A 13,955-nucleotide genomic window follows, 5' to 3' on the forward strand; every position below is an offset into this window, starting at 1 on the left:
CAGGGGTATCTCTCGGTTCAGGGGGTTCTCTGTTCTAGGGGATGTCTCTGATCGGGGGAACTCCTCGGTTCAGGGGGATCTCACTGTTCAGGGAGGTCTCTTGGTTCAGGGGATTTCTCTATTCAGGGGCATCTCTCGGTTCAGGGGCATCTCTCGGTTCAGGGGGATCTCTGTTCTAGGGGATGTCTCTGTTCAGGGGTATCTCTCGGTTCTGGGGGATCTCTCTGTTCAGGGGATCTGTGGGTTCAGGGGCATCCCTCTGTTCAGTGGGATCTCTCTGTTCAGGGGTATCTCTGTTCAGGGGATATCTCTGTTCTGGGGGATCTCTGGGTTAAGGGGGATCTCTGAGTTCAGGGGGATCTCTCAGTTCAGGCAGATCTCTGAGTTCAGGGTGGTCTCTTTGTTCTAGAGGTTTTCTCTGTTCAGGGGATTTCTCTGTTCAGGGGTATCTCTCACTTCAGGAGGATCTCTGTTCTAGGGGATGTCTTTGTTCAGGGGTATCTCTCAGTTCAGGGATATCTCTCTGTTCAGGGGGATCTCTGGGTTCAGGGGGATTTCTCTGTTCAGGGGGATCTCTCTCTTCATGGGGTTCTCTCTGTTCGGGGGATCTCTCGGTTCAGGGGATCTCTCTGTACAGAGGGATCTCTGATCTAGGGATTATCTCTGTTCTGGGGATCTCTCTGTTCAGTGGGGTCTCTCGGTTCAGGGGGATATCTGGGTTCAGGGAGATCTCTGTTCCAGGGGATGTCTCTGTCCAGGGGGATATCTGGGTTCAGGGGATATCTGGGTTCAGAGGGATCTCTGGGTTCAGGGGTATCTCTGGGTTCAGGGGTATCTCTGGGTTCAGGGGGATCTCTGGGTTCAGGGGGATCTCTCTGTTCACGGGGATGTCTGGGTTCAGGGGGATCACTCAGTTCAGGGGATCTCTGGGTTCCAGGGGATCTCTCTGTTTAGGGGATCTCTGGGTTCAGGGGGATCTCTGGGTTCCGGGGGTTCTCTGGGTTCAGGGGATCTCTCTGTTCAGGGGGATCTCTCTATTCAGGGATCTATCTGTTCAGGGGGTTCTCTCTGTTCAGAGGGATCTATCTGTTCAAGGGGATCTCTCTATTCGGGGGATCCCTCTATTCAGGCGGATCTCTCTGTTTAAAGGGAATTTCTCAGTCCAGGGGGATCTCTCGGTTCAGGGGGATCTCTCTGTTCATGGGGCTCTCTCGGTTCAGGGGGATCTCTCTCTTCATGGGGATCTCTGAGTTCGGGGGATTTCTCGGTTCGGAGGATCTCTCTGTACAGAGGGATCTTTTGGTTCAGGGAAATATATGGGTTCCAGGGGGTCTCTGTGTTCAGAAGGATGTCTGGGTTCAGGGGGATCTCTGTTCATGGGGATTTCTTGGTTCCAGGGCGTCTCTGGATTCAGGGGGATATCTCTGTTCAGGGGAATCTCAGAGTTCAGGGGGATTTCTGTGTTTACGGGGATCTGTCTGTTCAGGTGGATCTCTGGGTTCAGGGGTATCTCTCGGTTCAGGGGTTCTCTGTTCTAGGGGATGTCTCTGATCAGGGGGAACTCCTCGGTTCAGGGGGATCTCACTGTTCAGGGAGGTCTCTGGGTTCAGGGGATCTCTCTGTTCAGGTGGATCTCTGGGTTCTGGGGGACTTTTCTGTTCAGGGTGATCTCTCAGTTCAGGGGATCTCTTTGTTCAGGGGATCTCTCTGTTCAGGGGTTTCTCTGGGTTCAGGGGGATCTCCCTGTTTAGGGCAATCTCTGGGTTCAGGGGGATCTCTCTGGTCAGGGGGATCTCTGGGTTTCAGCAGGATCTCTCTGTTCATTGGGATCTCTCAGTTCAGGGGGATATCTTGGTTCAGGGGAATCTCTGTGTTCAGGGGTTCTCTGGGTTCAGGAGGATCACTCTGTTCAGGGGGACCTCAGTGTTCAGGGGGATGTCTAGGTTCAGGGGGATGTCTGGGTTCAGGGGGATCTCTCAGTTCATGCAGATCTCTGGGTTCAGGGGGGTCTCTTTGTTCTAGGGGATTTCTCTGTTCAGAGGAATTCCTCTGTTCAGGAGGATCTCTCACTTCAGGGGCATCTCTCGGTTCAGGGGTATCTCTATTCTAGGGGATGTCTCTGTTCCAGGGAATCTCTGGGTTCAGGGTATCGCTCTGTTCAGAGGGATCCATGGGTTCAAGAGGATCTCTCTGTTCTGGGGGTTCTCTCTGTTCCTGAAGGTCTCTCTGTTCAGGGGGATCTGTCGGTTCAGGGGGATCTCTTGGTTCATGGGGATCTCTTGGTTCAGGGGGATATCCAGGTTCAGGGGATCTCTGTGTTCAGGGGGATCTCTCTGATCATTGGGATCTCTGGGTTCCGGAGGAACTCTGGGTTCAGGGGAATCTCTCAGTTCAGGCAGATCTCTGGGTTCAGGGGGGGTCTCTTTGTTCTAGGGGATTTCTCTGTTCAGGGGGATTTCTCTGTTCAGGAGGATCTCTCACTTCAGGGGCATCTCTCGGTTCAGGGGGATCTCTGTTCTATGGGATGTCTCTTTTCAGGGGTATCTCTCGGTTGAGGGGGATCTCTCTGTTCAGGGGATCTGTGGGTTCAGCGGCATCCCTCTGTTCAGTGGGATCTCTCTGTTCAGGCAGATCTCTGGGTTCAGGGTGGTCTCTTTGTTCTAGAGGATTTCTCTGTTCAGGGGATCTCTCTCTTCATGGGGTTCTCTCAGTTCGGGGGATCTCTCGGTTCAGGGGATCTCTCTGTACAGAGGGTTCTCTGATCTAGGGGTTATCTCTGTTTAGTGGGATCTCTCTGTTCAGTGGGGTCTCTCGGTTCAGGGGGATATCTGGGATCAGGGAGATCTTTGTTCCAGGGGATGTCTCTGTCCAGGGGGATCTCTGGGTTCAGGGGGATCTCTGGGTTCAGGGGGATCTCTGGGTTCAGGGGGATCTCTCTGTTCACGGGGATGTCTGCATTCAGGGGGATCACTCAGTTCAGGGGATCTCTGGGTTCAGGAGGATCTCTCTGTTCAGGGGGATCTCTCTATTCAGGGGATCTCTCTGTTCAGGGGGTTCTCTCTGTTCAGAGGGATCTATCTGTTCAAGGGGATCTCTCTATTCAGGCGGATCTCTCTATTCAGGGGGGTCTCTCTGTTCAGGGGGGTCTCTCGGTTCAGTGGAGTCTCTCTGTTCAGGTGGGTCTCTCTCTTTAGGGGGTTCTCTTGGTTCTGCGGGATCTCTCGGTTCAGGGTTTTCTCTGTTCCAGGGGATGTCTCTGTCCAGGGGGATCTCTGGGTTCAGGGGTATCTCTGGGTTCAGGGGTATCTCTGGGTTCAGGGGTATCTCTGGATTCAGGGGGATCTCTGGATTCAGGGGGATCTCTCAGTGCAGGGGGATCTCTGTTCTAGGGGATGTCTCTGTTCAGGGGTATCTCTCGGTTCAGGGGGATCTCTCTGTTCAGGGGTATCTCTGTTCTGGGGGATATCTTTTTTCAGGGGGATCTCTGGGTTCAGGAGGATCTCTGAGTTCAGGGGGATCTCTCAGTTCAGGCAGATCTCTGGGTTCATGGTTGTCTTTTTGTTCTAGGTGATTTCTCTGTTCAGGGGATTTCTCTGTTCAGGAGCATCTCTCGCTTCAGGGGGATCTCTCAGTGCAGGGAGATCTCTCTGTTCAGGGGCATCTCTCGGTTCAGGGGGATCTCTCTGTTCAGGGGGATCTCTGGGTTCAGGGGGATTTCTCTGTTCAGGTGATCTCTCTGTTCAAGGGGAACTCTCTTTTCAGTGCGATCTCTTGGTTCGGGGGGATCGCTCTCTTCATGGGGATCTCTCAGTTCGGGGGATCTCTCGGTTCGGGGGAATCTCTCTGTACAGGGGGATCTCTGATCAATGGGTTATCTCTGTTCTAGGGGATCTCTCTGTTCAGTGGGATCACTTGTTTCAGGGAAAGATATGGGTTCAGGGGATCTCTGTGTTCAGAAGGATCTCCTGGTTCAGGGGGATCTCTCTGTTCATGGGGAGTTCTTGGTTCCAGGGGTATCTCAGGGTTCAGGGGGATCTCTGTGTTTAGGGGGATCTGTCTGTTCAGGTGGATCTCTGGGTTCAGGGGTATCTCTCGGTTCAGGGGGTTCTCTGTTCTAGGGGATGTCTCTGATCGGGGGAACTCTTCGGTTCAGGGGGAATCTCACTGTTCAGGGAGGTCTCTTGGTTCAGGGGATCTCTCTGTTCAGGTGGATCTCTGGGTTCTGGGGGACTTTTCTGTTCAGGGTGATCTCTCAGTTCAGGGGGAACTCTGGTTTCAGGGGGACCTCTCTGATCAGGGGTATCTCTCTGTTCAGGGGATATCTTTGTTCAGGGGATCTCTCTGTTCAGGGGTTTATCTGGGTTCGGGGGATCTCCCTGTTTAGGGGAATCTCTGGGTTCAGGGGGATCTCCCTGCTCAGGGGGATCTCTGGGTTTCAGCAGGATCTCTCTGTTCAGTGGGATCTCTCAGTTCAGGGGGATATCTGGGTTCAGGGGAATCTCTGGGTTCAGGGGGATCACTCTGTTCAGAGGGATCTCAGTGTTCCGGGGGATGTCTGGGTTCAGGGGGATCTCTCAGTTCATGCAGATCTCTGGGTTCAGGGGGGGTCTCTTTGTTCTAGGGGATTTCTCTGTTCAGAGGAATTTCTCTGATCAGGAGGATCTCTCACTTCAGGGGCATCTCTCGGTTCAGGGGTATCTCTATTCTAGGGGATGTCTCTGTTCAGGGGTATCTCTCGGTTCAGGGGTATCTCTGTTCTAGGGGATGTCTCTGTTCAGGGGTATCTCTCGGTTCAGGGGTATCTCTCGGTTCAGGGGGTTCTCTCTGTTCAGGGGATCTGTGGGTTCAGGGGCATCCCTCTGTTCAGGGCTATCTCTGTTCTATGGGATATCTCTGTTCAGTGGGATCTCTTGGTTCAGAGGGATATCTGGGTTCAGGGAGATCTCTGTGTTCAGAAGGATGTCTGGGTTCAGGGGGATCTCTCTGTTCAGGGGGATCTCAGTGTTCAGGGGGGTCTCTTTGTTCTGGGGATTTCTCTGTTCAGAGGAATTTTTCTGTTCAGGGGTATCTCTCGGTTCAGGGGTATCTCGGTTCTAGGGATGTCTCGGATCAGGGGGATCTCTCTGTTCAGGGGTATCTCTGTTCTAGGGATGTCTCGGTTCAGGGGGATCTCTCGGTTCAAGGGGATCTCTCTGATCAGGGGTATCTCTCGGTTTAGGGGTATCTCTGTTCTAGGGATCTCTCTGTTCAGGGGTATCTCTCGGTTCAGGGGTATCTCTGTTCTAGGGATGTCACTGTTCAGGGGTATCTCTCGGTTCAGGAGGATCTCTCTGTTCAGGGCATCTGTGGGTTCAGGGGCATCCCTCTGTTCAGGGTATCTCTGTTCTAGGGAATATCTCTGTTCCAGGGAATCTCTGGGTTCAGGGTATCTCTCTGTTCAGGGGGATCTGTCGGTTCAGGGGGATCTCTTGGTTCATGGAGATCTCTTGGTTCTGGGGGATACCCAGGTTCAGGGGATCTCTGTGTTCAGGGGGATCTCTCTGATCATTGGGATCTCTGGGTTCCGGGGGAACTCTGAGTTCAGGGGAATCTCTCAGTTCAGGCAGATCTCTGGGTTCAGGGGGGTCTCTTTGTTCTAGGGGATTTCTCTATTCAGGGGGATTTCTCTGTTCAGGAGGATCTCTCACTTCAGGGGCATCTCTCAGTTCAGGGGGATCTCTGTTCTAGGGGATGTCTCTGTTCAGGGGTATCTCTCAGTTCAGGGGGATCTCTCTGTTCAGGGGATCTGTGGGTTCAGGGGCATCCCTCTGTTCAGTGGGATCACTCTGTTCAGGGGTATCTCTGTTCTAGGGGATATCTCTGGGTTCAGGGGGATCTCTGGGTTCAGGGGGATCTCTGGGTTAAGGGGGATCTCTGAGTTCAGGGGGATCTCTCAGTTCAGGCAGATCTCTGGGTTCAGGGTGGTCTCTTTGTTCTAGAGGATTTCTCTGTTCAGGGGATTTCTCTGTTCAGGAGCATCTCTCACTTCAGGGGGATCTCTGTTCTAGGGGATGTCTCTGTTCAGGGGTATCTCTCGGTTCAGGGATATCTCTCTGTTCAGGGGGATCTCCGGGTTCAGGGGGGTTTCTCTGTTCAGGGGGATCTCTCTCTTCATGGGGTTCTCTCAGTTCGGGGGATCTCTCGGTTCAGGGGATCTCTCTGTACAGAGGGATCTCTGATCTAGGGATTATCTCTGTTCTAGGGGATCTCTCTGTTCAGTGGGGTCTCTCGGTTCAGGGGGATATCTGGGTTCAGGGAGATCTCTGTTCCAGGGGATGTCTCTGTCCAGGGGGATATCTGGGTTCAAGGGGATCTCTGGGTTCAGGGGGATCTCTGGGTTCAGGGGGATCTCTGGGTTCAGAGGTATCTCTGGGTTCAGGGGGATATCTGGGTTCAGGGGGATCTCTCTGTTCACGGCGATGTCTGGGTTCAGGGGGATCACTCAGTTCTGGGGATCTCTGGGTTCAGGGGGATCTCTCTGTTTAGGGGATCTCTGGGTTCAGGGAGATCTCTGGGTTCAGGGGGATCTCTGGGTTCAGGGGATCTCTCTGTTCAGGGGGATCTCTCTATTCAGGGATCTCTGTTCAGGGGGTTCTCTCTGCTCAGAGGGATCTACCTGTTCAAGGGGATCTCTCTATTCAGGGGGATTTCTCTATTCAGCGGGATCTCTCTGTTCAAAGGGAATTTCTCGGTCCAGGGGGATCTCTCGGTTCAGGGGATCCCTCTGTTCATGGGGATCTCTCTGTTCAGTGGGATCTCTCAGTTCGGGGGATCTCATTTTGGGGGATCTCTCTGTACAGAGGGATCTCTGATCTATGGGTTATCTCTGTTCTAGGTGATCTCTCTGTCAGTTGGATCTCTTGGTTCAGGGAAATACATGGGTTCTGGGAGATCTCTGTGTTCAGAAGGATGTCTGGGTTCAGGGAGACCTCTCTGTTCATGGGAATTTCTTGGTTCCAGGGGGCCTCTGGATTCAGGGGGATGTCTCTGTTCAGGGGAATCTCAGAGTTCAGGGGTATCTCAGGGTTAAGGGGGATCTCTGTGTTTAGGGGGATCTGTCTGTTCAGGTGGATCTCTGGGTTCAGAGGTATCTCTCGGTTATGGGGTTCTCTGTTCTAGGGGATGTCTCTGATCAGGGGGAACTCCTCGGTTCAGGGGGATCTCACTGTTCAGGGAGGTCTCTGGGTTCAGGGGATCTCTCTGTTCAGGTGGATCTCTGGGTTCTGGGGGACTTTTCTGTTCAGGGTGATCTCTCAGTTCAGGGGGAACTCTGGTTTCAGGGGGACCTCTCTGATCAGGGGTATCTCTCTGTTCAGAGGATCTCTTTGTTCAGGGGATCTCTCTGTTCAGGGTTTTCTCTGGGTTCAGGGGGATCTCCCTGTTTAGGGGAATCTCTGGGTTCAGGGAGATCTCTCTGCTCAGGGGGATCTCTCTGCTCAGGGGGATCTCTGGGTTTCAGCAGGATCTCTCTGTTCACTGGGATCTCTCAGTTCAGGGGGATATCTGGGTTCAGTGGAATCTCTGTGTTCACGGGTTCTCTGGGTTCAGGGGGATCACTGTTCAGGGGGATCTCAGTGTTCAGGCAGATCTCTGGGTTCAGGGGGGTCTCTTTGTTCTAGGGGATTTCTCTGTTCAGAGGAATTTCTCTGTTCAGGAGGATCTCTCACTTCAGGGGCATCTCTCGGTTCAGGGGTATCTCGGTTCTAGGGATGTCTCGGATCAGGGGGATCTCTCTGTTCAGGGGTATCTCTGTTCTAGGGATGTCTCGGTTCAGGGGGATCTCTCGGTTCAAGGGGATCTCTCTGATCAGGGGTATCTCTCGGTTTAGGGGTATCTCTGTTCTAGGGATCTCTCTGTTCAGGGGTATCTCTCGGTTCAGGGGTATCTCTGTTCTAGGGATGTCACTGTTCAGGGGTATCTCTCGGTTCAGGAGGATCTCTCTGTTCAGGGCATCTGTGGGTTCAGGGGCATCCCTCTGTTCAGGGTATCTCTGTTCTAGGGAATATCTCTGTTCCAGGGAATCTCTGGGTTCAGGGTATCTCTCTGTTCAGGGGGATCTGTCGGTTCAGGGGGATCTCTTGGTTCATGGAGATCTCTTGGTTCTGGGGGATACCCAGGTTCAGGGGATCTCTGTGTTCAGGGGGATCTCTCTGATCATTGGGATCTCTGGGTTCCGGGGGAACTCTGAGTTCAGGGGAATCTCTCAGTTCAGGCAGATCTCTGGGTTCAGGGGGGTCTCTTTGTTCTAGGGGATTTCTCTATTCAGGGGGATTTCTCTGTTCAGGAGGATCTCTCACTTCAGGGGCATCTCTCAGTTCAGGGGGATCTCTGTTCTAGGGGATGTCTCTGTTCAGGGGTATCTCTCAGTTCAGGGGGATCTCTCTGTTCAGGGGATCTGTGGGTTCAGGGGCATCCCTCTGTTCAGTGGGATCACTCTGTTCAGGGGTATCTCTGTTCTAGAGGATATCTCTGGGTTCAGGGGGATCTCTGGGTTCAGGGGGATCTCTGGGTTAAGGGGGATCTCTGAGTTCAGGGGGATCTCTCAGTTCAGGCAGATCTCTGGGTTCAGGGTGGTCTCTTTGTTCTAGAGGATTTCTCTGTTCAGGGGATTTCTCTGTTCAGGAGCATCTCTCACTTCAGGGGGATCTCTGTTCTAGGGGATGTCTCTGTTCAGGGGTATCTCTCGGTTCAGGGATATCTCTCTGTTCAGGGGGATCTCCGGGTTCAGGGGGGTTTCTCTGTTCAGGGGGATCTCTCTCTTCATGGGGTTCTCTCAGTTCGGGGGATCTCTCGGTTCAGGGGATCTCTCTGTACAGAGGGATCTCTGATCTAGGGATTATCTCTGTTCTAGGGGATCTCTCTGTTCAGTGGGGTCTCTCGGTTCAGGGGGATATCTGGGTTCAGGGAGATCTCTGTTCCAGGGGATGTCTCTGTCCAGGGGGATATCTGGGTTCAAGGGGATCTCTGGGTTCAGGGGGATCTCTGGGTTCAGGGGGATCTCTGGGTTCAGAGGTATCTCTGGGTTCAGGGGGATATCTGGGTTCAGGGGGATCTCTCTGTTCACGGCGATGTCTGGGTTCAGGGGGATCACTCAGTTCTGGGGATCTCTGGGTTCAGGGGGATCTCTCTGTTTAGGGGATCTCTGGGTTCAGGGAGATCTCTGGGTTCAGGGGGATCTCTGGGTTCAGGGGATCTCTCTGTTCAGGGGGATCTCTCTATTCAGGGATCTCTGTTCAGGGGGTTCTCTCTGCTCAGAGGGATCTACCTGTTCAAGGGGATCTCTCTATTCAGGGGGATTTCTCTATTCAGCGGGATCTCTCTGTTCAAAGGGAATTTCTCGGTCCAGGGGGATCTCTCGGTTCAGGGGATCCCTCTGTTCATGGGGATCTCTCTGTTCAGTGGGATCTCTCAGTTCGGGGGATCTCATTTTGGGGGATCTCTCTGTACAGAGGGATCTCTGATCTATGGGTTATCTCTGTTCTAGGTGATCTCTCTGTCAGTTGGATCTCTTGGTTCAGGGAAATACATGGGTTCTGGGAGATCTCTGTGTTCAGAAGGATGTCTGGGTTCAGGGAGACCTCTCTGTTCATGGGAATTTCTTGGTTCCAGGGGGCCTCTGGATTCAGGGGGATGTCTCTGTTCAGGGGAATCTCAGAGTTCAGGGGTATCTCAGGGTTAAGGGGGATCTCTGTGTTTAGGGGGATCTGTCTGTTCAGGTGGATCTCTGGGTTCAGAGGTATCTCTCGGTTATGGGGTTCTCTGTTCTAGGGGATGTCTCTGATCAGGGGGAACTCCTCGGTTCAGGGGGATCTCACTGTTCAGGGAGGTCTCTGGGTTCAGGGGATCTCTCTGTTCAGGTGGATCTCTGGGTTCTGGGGGACTTTTCTGTTCAGGGTGATCTCTCAGTTCAGGGGGAACTCTGGTTTCAGGGGGACCTCTCTGATCAGGGGTATCTCTCTGTTCAGAGGATCTCTTTGTTCAGGGGATCTCTCTGTTCAGGGTTTTCTCTGGGTTCAGGGGGATCTCCCTGTTTAGGGGAATCTCTGGGTTCAGGGAGATCTCTCTGCTCAGGGGGATCTCTCTGCTCAGGGGGATCTCTGGGTTTCAGCAGGATCTCTCTGTTCACTGGGATCTCTCAGTTCAGGGGGATATCTGGGTTCAGTGGAATCTCTGTGTTCACGGGTTCTCTGGGTTCAGGGGGATCACTGTTCAGGGGGATCTCAGTGTTCAGGCAGATCTCTGGGTTCAGGGGGGTCTCTTTGTTCTAGGGGATTTCTCTGTTCAGAGGAATTTCTCTGTTCAGGAGGATCTCTCACTTCAGGGGCATCTCTCGGTTCAGGGGTATCTCTGTTTTAGGGAATATCTCTGTTCCAGGGAATCTCTGGGTTCAGAGTATCTCTCTGTTCAGAGGGATCCCTGGGTTCAAGAGGATCTCTCTGTTCCAGGGGTTCTCTCTGATCCTGAAGGTCTCTCTGTTCAAGGGGATCTGTCGCTTCAGGGGGATCTCTTGGTTCATGGAGATCTCTTGGTTCAGGGGGATATCCAGGTTCAGGGGATCTCTGTGTTCAGGGGGATCTCTCTGATCATGGGGATCTCTGGGTTCCGGGGGAATTCTGGGTTCAGGGGAATCTCTCAATTCAGGCAGATCTCTGGGTTCAGGGGAGTCTCTTTGTTCTAGGGGATTTCTCTGTTCAGGGGGATTTCTCTGTTCAGGAGGATCTCTCACTTCAGGGACATCTCCGGTTCAGGGGGATCTCTGTTCTATGGGATGTCTCTGTTCAGGGGTATCTCTCAGTTGAGGGGGATCTCTCTGTTCAGGGGATCTGTGGGTTCAGGGGCATCCCTCTGTTCAGTGGGATCTCTCTGTTCAGGGGTATCTCTGTTCTAGGGGATATCTCTGTTCAGGGGGATCTCTGGGTTCAGGGGGATCTCTGGGTTAAGGGGGAGCTCTGAGTTCAGGGGGATCTCTCAGTTCAGGCAGATCACTGGGTTCAGGGTGGTCTCTTTGTTCTAGGGGATGTCTCTGTTCAGGGGTATCTCTCTGTTCAGTGGGGTCTCTCTGTTCAGTGGGATCTCTCTGTTCAGGGGGATTTCTCTGTTCAGGGGGATCTCTCTCTTCATGGGGTTCTCTCAGTTCAGGGGATCTCTCTGTTCTAGGGGATCTCTCTGTTCAGTGGGGTCTCTCGGTTCTGGGGGATATCTGGGTTCAGGGAGATCTCTGTTCCAGGGGATGTCTCTGTCCAGGGGGATATCTGGGTTCAGGGGGATATCTGGGTTCAGGGGGATCTCTCTGTTCACGGGGATGTCTGCGATCAGGGGGATCACTCAGTTCGGGGATCTCTCTGTTTAGGGGATCTCTGGATTCAGGGGGATCTCTGGATTCAGGGGGATCTCTGGGTTCAGGGGGATCTCTGGGTTCAGGGGTATCTCTCGGTTCAGGGGATCTCTCGGTTCAGGGGGATCTCTCTGTTCAGGGGGGTCTACTGTTCAGGGGTGTCTCTCTGTTCAGGGGGGTCACTCTGTTCAGGGGGTTCTTTCGGTTCAGGGGATCTCTCGGTTCAGGGGATCTATCTGTTCAGGGGGATCTCTCTGTTCAGGGGTGTCTCTCTCTGTTCAGGGGGATTTCTCTGTCCAGGGGGATCTCTCGGTTCAGGAGGATCTCTGTTCTAGGGGATGTCTCTGTTCAGGGGGATGTCTCTGTTCAGGTGGATCTCTGGGTTCAGGGGATCTCGTTTCAGGGGGGATCTCTCTGTTCAGGGGGATCTCTCTGTTCAAAGGGAATTTCTCGGTTCAGGGGGATCTCTCGGTTCAGGGGGATCTCTCGTTTCAGGGGGATCTCTCTGTTCAAAGGGAATTTCTCGGTTCAGGGGGATCTCTCGGTTCAGGGGGATCTCTCGTTTCAGGGGGATCTCTCTGTTCAAAGGGAATTTCTCGGTTCAGGGGGATCTCTCGGTTCATGGGGATCTCTCGGTTCAGGGGATCTCTCTGTTCAGGGGTATCTCGGTTCAGGGGCATCTCTGTTCTAGGAGATATCTATATTCTAGGGGATCTCTGTGTGCAGGGCGATCTCTCTGTTGAGGGGGAACTCTGGGTTGTGGCATCTCCCTGTCCAGGGGGATCTCTCTGTTAAGGGGGATCTCTCGGTTCAGAGGAATCTCTCGGTTCATGGGGATCTCTCGGTTCAGGGGGATCTCTGTGTTCAGCGGGATCTCAGTATTCACGGGGATCTCTGGGTTCAGCGGATCTCTCTGTTCAGGGGAATCTCTCTGTTCAGGGGGATCAGTATTCTAGGGGATATCTCTGTTCTATGGGATCTCTCGGTTCAGGGGGATCTCTTTATTCAGCGGGATATCTGGGTTCAGGGGGATCTCTCTGTTCAAGGGGATCTCTCTGTTCAGCGGGATCTCTCTGTTCAGGGGTGTCTCTCTCTGTTCAGGGGGATTTCTCTGTTCAGGGGGTTCTCTCAGTTCAGGAGGATCTCTGTTCTAGGGTATGTCTCTGTTCAGGGGGATATCTCTGTTCAGGTGGATCTCTGGGTTCAGGGGATCTCGTTTCAGGGGGGATCTCTCTGTTCAGAGGGATCTCTCTGTTCAAAGGGAATTTCTCGGTTCAGGGGGATCTCTCGGTTCAGGGGGATCTCTCTGTTCAAAGGGAATTTCTCGGTTCAGGGGGATCTCTCGGTTCAGGGAGATCTTTCGGTTCATGGGGATCTCTCTGTTCATGGGGATCTCTCGGTTCAGGGGGATCTCTCTGTTCAGTGGGATCTCTGTGTTCACGGGGACCTATCTGTTCAGGGGAATCTCTCTGTTCAGGGGGATCTCTCTGTTCAGGGGGATCGCTGTTCTAGGGGATATCTCTGTTCTATGGGATCTCTGGGTTCAGGGGGATCTCTGGGTTCATGGGGATCTCTCTGTTCAAGGGGATCTCTCTGTTCAGGGGGATTTCTCTGTTCAGGGGGATCTCTCTGTTCAGGGTGATCTCTCGGTTCAGGAGGATCTCTGTTCTAGGGGATGTCTCTGTTCAGGGGGATCTCTCTACAAGGGGATTTCTCTGTACATGGGGATCTCTCTGTTCAGGGGGGTCTCTCTGTTCAAGGGCTTCTTGCTGTTCAGGGGGTCTGTCGGTTCAGGGGATCTCTCAGTTCAGGTGGTTCTCTCTGTTGATGGGGATCTCTTTGTTCTAGGGGATGTCTCCGTTCAGGGGGATCTGTCTGTTTAATGGATCTCTGGGTTCAGGGGATCTCGTTTCGGGGGTGGGGGGGGTCTCTCTGTTCAAAGGGAATTTCTCGTTTCAGGGGGATCTCTTAGTTCAAGGGGATCTCTCTGTTCAGGGGGATCTCTCCGTTCAGGGGGATCTCTCCGTTCAGGGGGATCTCTCCGTTCAGGGGGATCTCTCTGTTCAGGGGGATCTCTCCGTTCAGGGGGATCTCTCCGTTCAGCGGAATCTCTCTGTTCAGGGGGATCTCTCTGTTCAGGGGGATCTCTCCGTTCAGCGGAATCTCTCTGTTCAGGGGGATCTCTCCGTTCAGCGGAATCTCTCTGTTCAGGGGGATCTCTCTGTTCAGGGGGATCTCTCCGTTCAGGGGGATCTCTCCGTTCAGGGGGATCTCTCTGTTCAGGGGGATCTCTCTGTTCAGGGGGATCTCTCCGTTCAGCGGAATCTCTCTGTTCAGGGGGATCTCTCCGTTCAGCGGAATCTCTCCGTTCAGGGGGATCTCTCTGTTCAGCGGAATCTCTCTGTTCAGGGGGATCTCTCTGTTCAGGGGGATCTCTCTGTTCAGGGGGATCTCTCTGTTCAGGGGGATCTCTCCGTTCAGGGGGATCTCTCCGTTCAGCGGAATCTCTCTGTTCAGGGGGATCTCTCCGTTCAGCGGAATCTCTCCGTTCAGGGGGATCTCTCTGTTCAGCGGAATCTCT

This window comes from Cetorhinus maximus, chromosome 5 (assembly GCF_964194155.1).
Source record: "Cetorhinus maximus chromosome 5, sCetMax3.hap1.1, whole genome shotgun sequence".
NCBI lineage: Eukaryota > Metazoa > Chordata > Chondrichthyes > Lamniformes > Cetorhinidae > Cetorhinus > Cetorhinus maximus.